Source organism: Sinocyclocheilus grahami, unplaced genomic scaffold, assembly GCF_001515645.1.
Source record: "Sinocyclocheilus grahami isolate Dianchi unplaced genomic scaffold, SAMN03320097.WGS_v1.1 scaffold38.1, whole genome shotgun sequence".
Lineage (NCBI taxonomy): Eukaryota > Metazoa > Chordata > Actinopteri > Cypriniformes > Cyprinidae > Sinocyclocheilus > Sinocyclocheilus grahami.
The window spans coordinates 1,503,747-1,515,198 of NW_015505217.1; positions in this window are offsets into that span (position 1 = coordinate 1,503,747).

Consider the following 11,452-nt stretch of genomic DNA (forward strand, 5'->3'; position numbering starts at 1 on the left):
CCCAGAAAATTATTACTTGGTGCAAACCTTTAATTTTTGAGACAGCTACTTATAGGAAACACTCAGACAGGCTCTGTATAGTGCAGAATCATTGTGCTTATATTTCCACACTGCTTAAGTACTCTTCTGGCTCAGAAACAGCATTCCTTGCCCATCAGTTAGGAATGATGGGCCAAGGATTGACCGAATGCAGTATATTCTGCAAAGCATTGGCTTGTGTTTAACTAGAATTAGATTTTTGGGACGTGCAAATCAGTCTACGGCACTTAGTTTAGTTTAGTCTAGTGAATCAATAAACGTGAAACCTCAGATGCTGATTACAACTTCTATCAGCTCTGCCTTAGAAAGCCAGTGATTGGCTGATGCCCGTATCACTCAAATTAGAGTCCCGCCCTCTCTGAGTAAAAACTGGAATTTTTGCAGTTAGTATTTGATGGCTCGAGTTAGGATGGACGTTTGGTAACCCTCATCAACAGATTAATAGACAAGCCTTTACATTAAGCAAACAGGACCAGTTGTCAGTGAACTCTAGAGTAGATCATCATTAAAGTCTAAAAAGGACTAGGAAGAGACCCCCCAGTCCCCCATGAGATATAAATCAGAATGGGACTAGCAGTAAGCGCTTTGCCGAAGCTCTCATCTGCTCTGGATGATCCACCAATAAAAACTGGTGATATATTGCACAAGTGAGAACATGGTGCTGAGATTCACTGCAGCAAGGGACCTCAGAGCATTTAGTCATTACAGTTTCTTAATAGAACAATTCATTATGAAGTCAAACACATAAAGTGATATAGATTAGATTGCTAATAGGTCTTCAGCTGTAGATTTTTATATGATTTTTTCCTTTTTTAATATATAAGTCACGTGGCTTTAAAATTAGGAATGTGGCTGAATAATGCGAAGGAAATATAATCGCAAATATAGGAAAACATATAAAATGTTGCTCTCATAATTCCGTATAGACGGATCCACAGCCTGTCATCAAATTTCTGCCGACAATTACTTCCCAGAGCTGTCCAACACATTTTTCTGATGTCTCCTTGAAATCAGAACTGGTGTTTTGTGGCTTTTATATGCAAGCGTACACCTAAAAGTTGGCCAAATGTACTTTAAGCACATATGCAAATGTCAAATTTACAGTGTTTACTTGTGATGCGTACACCTAAAATGTTTTCAAAAGATTGAGGTTGGTATGATTTTTTAAAAATGTATTTGAAACATGCATTTATTTGATCAAAAATATAGTAAAACAGTGATATTGTGAAATAATACTACAATTTAAAAGAACAGTTTTAGATTTTAATATATTTTAAAATGCAATCTATTCCTGTGATCAAAGCTGAATTTTCAGCATCATTAATCCAGTCTTCAGTGTCACATGATCCTTCAGAAATCATACTAATATGCTGATTTGCTGCTCAAAAAACATTTCTTACCATTATCAATGTTGAAAACAGTTGCGCTGCTCAATAATTTTGTGGAAACTGTGATACATTTTGTTTTTCCAGAATCTTTGATGAACAAAGTTCAAAAGAACAGCATTTATTTGAAATTTAAATCTTTTCTAACATCCTAAATATCTTTATTGTCACTTTTGATCAATTTAATGCATCCTTTCTGAATAAAAGTATTTATTTCATAAATGTCATACATTTCATATTTCAAATTGCATTTACAATTTTTTTAATCAAATATTCAATGCTCCTGAGTAAACATGTCCTCTCTTCCTATAATATGACTGGTCACTGACAAGCAAATCATAGTTTTGCTAAGCTGTCACCTAAACTGTTTTCTAAAGGTTATTTGCTAATTCATAATAAAATAAACCTGTATGAATATGTCACTATAGACGTTTGTCTAAAGGTGTACCTTACATGATATCTTACTGTTGAAAAATGCTTATACTGCTATCAATATCACCAACCCTGTTACTCTTTAAATGCAGAATTTATCGAAAACACAAATAGTACCTGGCAACCCACAGAGAGGCCAGGTGCACCCGATCTGCATGTGGGGGTGGATTATCTTTTCAAACAACTGAATAGATGCTGGGCTGCTGAATAAACAACCCATAGAGGTAATGTCTCGGCCGCCTTTGCTCTCTTGAAGCAAGCAGCAGATAAGCACGTCGTTCTGGATGTCCAATTATCATATACTTCAGTGTGCATTGAGCTAGTAAGATAAAATACTTGCTAAGAACTTGTTTACAGTACAATTAAATTGACATTTGGCTTAAAATCTGTTTCCACGAATGCTACTCATAGTCAAAACAACATCTCCATACACGCCCACATGACTTTTATTCACAATACAGTCATTATGTTGACCATATGTCCAGTACCTGTTTGTCTAAAACTCGGTTTTAGCATTGTTGCAGCTAATGGTTTCTGCTGTTTGTTCACATTCACCAGTGGTAAATATAGACATCACTTAGAAAGATTTAACCTGCTCAAGTCTGGTAAATTCTACTAATGAGAGATCTGACATTTAGCAAACTCTCAAGACTTGTATCACTTCTGCCTTTGGTGACTCAGTTGGAGCCTCCTGCAGAAAGGTCAAGCTCATCTCTTTGAGCGATTGCTTGGCCGAGTGACTGTGACTCAGACTGGAAAGGTGTTGATGATGTATGAAACAGATCCGGGCTTACCTGGTCCACGTCTGGACTGACTTGGAGGGGGGGGGTCACATACATCCCACCGGCTCATCAATCAGATCTGAACAGTTTTTATTTAGGTTTTTTCCAATGGCCTTATACAATGATACATCCGACACAAAGGCAAAAAATGATGCAATAAGTTATAAAAAATTATAAAAGTAGATAATCATACAGACATTTTAAACCAAAGAGAGATTAATAATCAGAAATATAAATATTATGCTCTTTTATAATTCTGTGAAACCCATATATTTCTTCAAGAATTAGGCCTAAGGACAATTAAACTGATTTTTAAATTGATAGGATATAGTGCAGTATTTCTGCACTATATATACACACTATCACTCAAAGGTTTTGTAAGAAAATAATACTTTTATTCAGAAAGGACGCATTAAATTGCAAAAGTAACAGTGAATAGATTTATAATGTTACAAACAATTTTTATTTCAAACAAATGCTGTTCTATTGAAATGTATATTTAACAAATAATCCTGAAAAACAAAATGTACCTCAGTTGTCACAAAAATATTAAGCAGCACAACTGTTTTCAACAATGATAACAATAATAACGTTTCTTGTCGAGCAAATCAGCATTATAGAATAATAATAATAAATTATATTTGAAAATATATTAAAATAAAGAACAGTTTTTAATTATAATATAATATTTCACAATATTAGTTTTTACTCTATTTTTGATCACATAAATGCAAAATTGGTAAGCATAAGAGAATAAAAAATAAAAAGCACATAAAAAAACTTTAAAACAAACACATATAGTTTGTATATAATCAAATGCATTAAAAAAAATTAACCCTGAAGTCAAGCCACAGGTGTGTCCAGACTAATGTCTTGGGAAAAACAAAATCACAATTAGGATGCAAAAGAACATATTGTTTAACTGATATTATTTAAATATTCTTCAAATGATACTCAAAGCATCTGTACATCTAAAATTTCTTTATGCATATTGATTTGTTCTCCTTTTGTTGTCTGAATCTCTTTGCACTAGTAACTTGCTCTTGCAACTTAGAAAAATTAAAACTCATAAAAAAAAAAAAAAAAATTAAAAAAATTACCTGTTGCCGAAATCTTTATCACACAAGGTGTTCCTTTTGTTTTGTATTGAGGGGTTCTGGTTCAACAGAATGATGCAGAAAGAGGGGGAGAGAGTGAGAAAGTGAAGGAGAGAGGAGGGGTCTGGCCGTGGAGTTCCTTGATGCAGTCTGTGCAAGGACTGAATGCTAATCAGACAGAGGCCTTTCCCCATGCTTACAGCAGTGCACATACGTCTTGTCAGCCCCTGCAATGATACACACACACACACACACACACACACACACGCACACACACATTACAAATGAAGATCCAAGGGCCCTCCTTTAAAGCATTAATAAGTCAAACTGGTTACTTTTGCTTTATTCATGGCGTGAAAACACACTAAATAACATAGCCTACATGCACATATTAACATTTTATAGACAAACAAATGCATATGTAACGATTCCCCCTGGGGACCGGATTGATCGTCTGTCATTACTGCTGCAGCAGCTCTGGAGGCAAATGTTTTAAATGATCATTTAAAGGGTAAATCAAACTTGCCTGAGTAAAATCTTTTCTGAATGGTGAAGGCGTAAGCTGCTGCTAACAGCTAAATAATTCAACAATATTGATGTGACAGTACACAAGCATTGCCTGGCATTTATCATACAAAACTAGAGCATGCAACGAGAGATGGAGATTAGGATGCTCTTTGTAACAACAGTCTGCACATTTTTCTGTAACAAAAAAAGAGATCATGATAAATAAATTAATAAACATATTTGAATATGTATGCGTCTTTAGAGAGAGAAAAAAAACAATATTGCTGTATTTTTGCTTTGACATGATCACTATAAAAAGTACATTGTTTTGAAAGGCAGTGTTATAACATTATTTTTTAAATATATATATATATATACTACTACGACTACTACTAGGCTACTACTACTATTCTAAGAATACATTCTACATAAATAATCTAATATTTTTTTCTAACAAACGAAACAGATCGTGGGAGACATGCATCATATTCTGGGGTAAATAGCGTCCTCTACTGATTAGATAAAATACTACAGGGTCGCATTTTTTTTCCCTTTCCACATTGTTATAGCTACATTTAGGACAGATCTCCCAAACCTTATTAAAATAATGAATCCACGTGAGAAATCTGAAATTGTGTTCAAAACCATGGAGATCAGAACAATGGAGAACAACCATGAATAATGTATAAGTTTTCTCATCCTTTTTAACATGGCTTACGCATTATGTCAGCATAAATCTGAGACAACAAAATAAGAATTTTAAACACTTTTTCTGCTAAACAAATTATTTCCCATTGCCTTTTGGGAGAATCATTTGTTCTCCCATTGCTTTGTACTCCCTTGTCGAACTGGTTAAGCTCAAATGTTGCACTGTTATGGTTTCAATGGATGAAAAATTAAAATGTACCATTCCATTATGTCGCCTCTGGCTTGCTTAGGTGGGGACACTTCATTTCCAGCGATATCGTTGACATGATTGCAAAGATATTATTTAAACTGAGCTGGATGTTGATATCACTGAATTCAATGATGAACTGTCTTTAACTGAAAAATTTGTGTTTACTATTGTCACTTTGCATTATTGACACACTATTTTCCTAATTAATGCTGTTCAGTTGCTTTGACACAATCTGTATTGTTAAAAGCGCTATATAAATAAAGGTGACTTGACTTGACATTTTACATGGCTGCTCACCAAATAAATTAACACGTGGACATTAAATATTTATTTGAGTTGAAAATATTTTAGAAAGGACTTTTTCTCCAAGAAATAGTACCTTACAATATACAAAACAATATTAGGCTACAGTAATAGTAATACTGAAGTCCTCAGATGTGATTTTCACTATCCATAACTGAGAAGTAAGATGGAGGCAGTTTTGTTGATTGCGCTGGTTTCAGTTACCCAAAAAAGCGTTACCATGAGGACGACAAATATTAAGAAACATCTGACTTCTGAACATTATAATTGATCAGAATCTAGCATTTGATATGGAATTCATGAATATTTGCCTTCGTTATGAACATTTGCCTTATTTAGTGAACAGCTACAACCACCATTTACATTTATTAAAGCATCTCAAAAATGACTTTGTCTTAAATAATGTTATTCTAAATAATTGTTTAAGCTATTATACATAAAAAGAAAGTATATCAATTCTGAAAAATATATAGTTTTTCTACCATCTTGGCAATACCAGAAGTTCACAAACATGTCATATTGTGAGTCTGTGCTGGGCAGCGACTTGCCGAGATCAGTGTGTTCTGGAGCAGCCCAGCATGACAAGAACCGGAGCCAGCGTTCCTCATGCGCTCTTATTTATTTAACCCAAGACAAACCCTAGAGAGAGAAAGAGAGAGCGATAAAGAGAGTAAGAGAAAGAAAGGAGGAGTCTCGATTCATTCAGAACCCAAAGAAAGCACCACAGCCCTTGACAGACAATAGACACGTGGTAGCAGTGAAACCAGAGGAGACTCTTGGGCCTTTTCTCCATCTTTCATCTTGGCCGCAGCACTGAGAGAAAATAAGTGCAAAGAAAGAGAGGGGAATTAGTGGATCTATATAACTAAAAATAATGCCTATACACTGGAATTGCAGTAGATGGTTTTGGTATACATAATGTTTATTTAGTCTTACCTTAATTTCAGATGCATAGACACATAATTTAGATTTAGACAGACAGACAGACAGACAAACAGAGAGATAGACAGATAGATAGATAGATAGATAGATAGATAGATAGATAGATAGATAGATAGATAGATAGATAGATAGATAGATAGATAGATAGATAGATAGATAGATAGATAGATAGAGAAAAACAGACAGAAATACAGACAGAAATAGATATTAACACAGACAGAGGGACGGAGGGACGGACGAACAAATAGACAGACAGACAGACAGACAGACAGACAGATAGATAGGTAGGTAGATAGATAGATAGATAGATAGATAGATAGATAGATAGATAGATAGATAGATAGATAGATAGATAGATAGATAGATAGATAGATAGATCTTATGGCAGTAAATAGTCAAAATATTACATTTCGTCACACTATATGCAATATTTTTTTATTATGCAAATCATTGTGCTGCATGTAAATTCAGTTATTGTCTAGTCCAGTGGTTCCCAACCCTGGTCCTGGAGGCACCCCAACACTGCACGTTTTTGCATGTCTCCTTAATCAAACACACCTGATTCAGGTCATCATCTCATTAGTAGAGACTCCAAGACCTGAAACTGGAGTGTCAGAGAAAGGAGACATGCAAAACGTGCAGTGTTGGGGTGCCTCAAGGACCAGGGTTGGGAACCACTGGACTAGTCTACCAACTACCATGTCCCAAAAACTAGCTTGACCAGCTGGTGGTTTCAGAACAACTAGAAAACTATCATGTTCCAAACCACATCGGTCAGCTTTCAAACAGGAACATTTATAATTTAATTGCAATGCTTAGTTCAATTTATATGTTTTTATATTTATATTTTTATTACAATTATTTTATTTCATGTTTAATTGTTCAATTATTTATGTGAACTTTTTTTGTATTTTTGTTTTGTTTACCTTTTCCTTTAATTGGTTACCTTATTTTGTTTAATTGCTGATGTTGAAAGAAAGATGGTTTATAATTAGACTAAAAATACGAGTTAAACAAAAATGTTTGGATTATACACTATTGGGTGACAGGTGCCTTTTGGACAAACATGCCTTTGATGTTGATTTGAACTCACCTCAGCAGAATGTTTATATCAATAGCCTGCTTTGAACCCCTGCTGTTATTCTAATCATTCTGTGGCCTGATATAGAAGGTGTTCGCATATAACCTGAGCCTTTCCTCTTCAAAGCTGTAAAATTTTAAGAATTTATCTCATCAGATTACGTGACTTGACTATCTATCTATGTCATTCGCTGTATCTGTGTTGAAGGAAACCATAGCCTGTAAAAATGATAGAATCAAAGACAAAGGCAGAGTTGACTGTTAGTAAACATAAGGTCATGCCTTGCATTTTGTTATTAGAAATATGCTTTTTTTGTGTGTTCCCCAGACTCCACAGTCCTAGATTGTTGTTCTTGTGTCTAGAATCTTTGGAATTCCCAGGGTGTGTTTTGTATTTGGTTGTCTGTCGTTCCTGGCATCTATTATTCATTTAAGCAGTGGTTCTCAATTGGTTTTACTTCTTGTATTGGACATCAAGTACTAACATAGATTATTGCACAAAAAATCCTTTACATTTGAGTTTTTTTTATATTAACATGAAATACAAGCTTATTTATTTGCTATCCTAACTATGCATGATTGTTTTGTTTTATTATTTTCATTTAGCATTGTCCGTGACTCACCAGTTGAGCACTGATTTAAAGGTTTCTGTATGTTGCTCTTTTGCTCCTTTTGGAATTGCTTATGGAAATCTTGCTTTCGCTGGCCAGATCTAAAATCTAATAACCTTGCAGATTTTTTAATTTCCTCAGTACTCTCATGGTATTTGCCACCTTAATGAGCCACACATGAAAACTGGAATACAGAAATAATAATGGAAGTTCGAGCTTTTATTGTTGATCCAAATTCTGGGCCTGTGCCTTTCTCAAAATGCAGTTGTCAAACAGTGAATGTGTCCGCTAGCGATTATGGAGATGAAACCACTGCCAGAAGAAATCCAAGAGGGTTCATCTGTATCTCATTACAGAGAATGCAGTTTTAGCTTCTTGCTGGTAGATGTTTTCTGTCGAGATCAGTACTGAGTTGACTGATTAGAATTCTTGGGGGATTGATCATTTAGGAAAGATTGCACCGCAGTATCACTTATAATCTAATCTATGTTGGTGGTCATCATTGACCAAAAAAGGCATGAATAGCTTAGTTTTGCAGCATGGTTCCAACTTGGCTCATTTTTTGAAGTCTGCTATGTGCATGGCAGGATATAAGCTTTGTTCTGAAGTTAATTTTTACTCGCTTTCAGATTCTGCATATAAGAACTGAATATTTAAAGAGCCTCTAGCAGCTCTTACTGTACTTTGCCCTCCAGTCAGTAGTGGCCTATGGAATGACATACAATATCTGCACTTGTATGTTGTTGCAGCTGCTTATGCTATGTACTCTGTTCAAAAGTTTAGTGTACTTTTGTGTGTGTGTGTGTGTGTGGTTTTGAAGGAAGTCTTTTATGCTCACTAAGGCATTGTTTATTTGAATAAACAGTAAAAACAGTAACATTGTGAAATTGTATTACAATTTAAAATGACTGTTTTCTATTTGAATATATTTTAAAATGTAAGTTATTCCTGGTGATGGCAAAGCTAAATTTTCAGCTTCATTATGCCAGTCTTCAGTGTCACATGATCCTTCCAAAATCATACTAAAATGCTGATATGGTGTGCAAGAACCACTTATTATTATTATTATTATTATTTATGGTGAAAATGGTTGTGCTGTTTTTCAGGATTCTTTGATGAATAGAAAGTTCAAACAAGCAACACTTATTTATTCACTTTGGATCAGTGTAATGTTGGGCGATGTCTACAGTGAAACATCACGATGGACAATGACATTGGCGGGTGAGCGGGGGGAGGGGTGTGGGGGAAGAGTTACGGGGTGTGCCAGAAGCGTAAATCCTTATAAGGGAAACACGGCGCAACAAAATACTATAGAACCACTGATCTATAATAGAGATTTATTATATATAGATCAGTCTATAGATCTCATTATAATCAGTGATGCTGTCTACACTGAATGCGGCACAACACGACAAATCCCCGACAGTAACTATTGCCGCGTTCTATTTATGACGTGCTGCAGAAATTTAAAATTATTTTCAACGGTCGCTTTGTTGCGTCCAGTGTAGACAGACTTTAGCTGATGCGGCGTGACAAGACAACTGTCGTCTGGTGTGGACACGGTGTGTAAAGGTTGCCTGTTACATTACAGTACATAAAATTTCACTTAACACATAAACAGAGTAAGGTGAAATGACTGAGGACGATGGCGAATGATTTGCAGATCCTCAGTACCACTGACAAACATATAATCTTGTAAAATGTGTGGCAAGTACTCCCGCTCCATAGTATAAACAGAGTACGTGCGATCGCGAATCTCGAAAGTGAAACTAAAAGCGATCGTGCATTCAAAAGCACGATGCCAGTTTCAATGCCAGGTATAATAGCAGCTCCCTGATGCCGAAATATATATGTAGTATTATTACCCAATTATATAACTGCAAGGAAAAATATTGGAATATATATTTTCCTCCCATCTCGTATTTATTCCCTTTAGGGGTTCTGCCTACACGTCATTTTCTTTCCAAACATGGTATTGCAATGCGGGGGGAATGGGGAGTGGGGAGGTGGGGTTCACAATGCCGGCTTAACATCGTGATGTCTATCAGCCATCGGTGATGGACAATGGCATCGTCTATCGGCCCAACCCTAGTGTAATGCGTCCTTGCTGAATAAAAGTATCAATTACTTAAAATCTGATTGACCCCAAACATTTGAACGGTTGTGTGAAGGAATATTAGCAACATGTTCAATGTAAGTTAAGCTCTATCTACAGCATCTAGCCTATAGCATTTTGATGTTGATCACCACAGAAAATAGTTTCAACCCTTCCCCTCGGGTGTTTTTTTTTTTTTAATTGTGGTATTTAAAGGTCACGTACAATAGCAGTGGATAGGGTCAGGCAGTAAAACATTAAATCACAATATATTATTAACAATATAGCCACCAATCTTAGACATAATAGATTTTGAAACCAGTATAAAAGAATCACACTATAAAGTATTTCAATGTATAGCCAATCTTTCAGAGTGATACTTTTAATTTGCATTGAACCTAGAACACTCCTTAAGAGTAAGACCAAGGCAAAAAGCTGCATATTGGCAAATAAAGGGAATAATCTGTACTCTGACACAGTTTCTCCGAGTTGTATTTGGAGAAACAGGTCAAGAGTGTCCCATTCGCCACCTTTTAGTAATCAAAGAGCTCCATGGTTACACAGATCCCAGGAAGTCCAATTCTCCCAATGGAGGCTGTTGGTTTCAATGTTTTCCAGACATGCGAAGGATTGTGCTGATGTAGAATCAATAGAAATCAAATATAAACCCAGTCTTTTCCAGTATAGTCGGCCTGCTAATCTTTCAGTTAATTCTCAATTTTGAGAACTTGCAGACTCTAGAAGTGCTTTTCCAGTTCTATTGAGTGTCTCTGTCAGCGACGGATATCACATGAGTCTCCCGGGCCTCCTGCTTTTTAATAAAAGCGGCCAGGCAGACTGCGGCCATGTTCTGTGATTCAGCACATACTTGAGGAAAGTCCATCCTTTTAGACTAAACTGGTTTCAAACAACAAGACTGTTCGCATGAACATCCGTCGATTGCCCAGAAATGCCAGATATTTTGTTTGCTAGAGGAAGAGCTGCTTGTTCCTGCTGATGAATCGCATGTACAGCATGCTGTTTCAGTTTTGAACAATGAAGAACATCGTCAGTTTGATTTATTGGTTTTAGCAGTCAGCAGAAGTATGTTCTAGTAGTTTGTTTATGGAAAGAAACACATTTTAGAAAGTGTTTTGTCTACATTCTCTTGCAGTGCTGTGGAAAACCACAGTGTTTTGCCTCCTTTTGGCCCCCACATTTTGCTGTGCAACGCTTTTTATGTGTATTAAACAAAATATTTGGTGTTTGACTCCACAAATGTAACCAGATTAAAATGTAGCT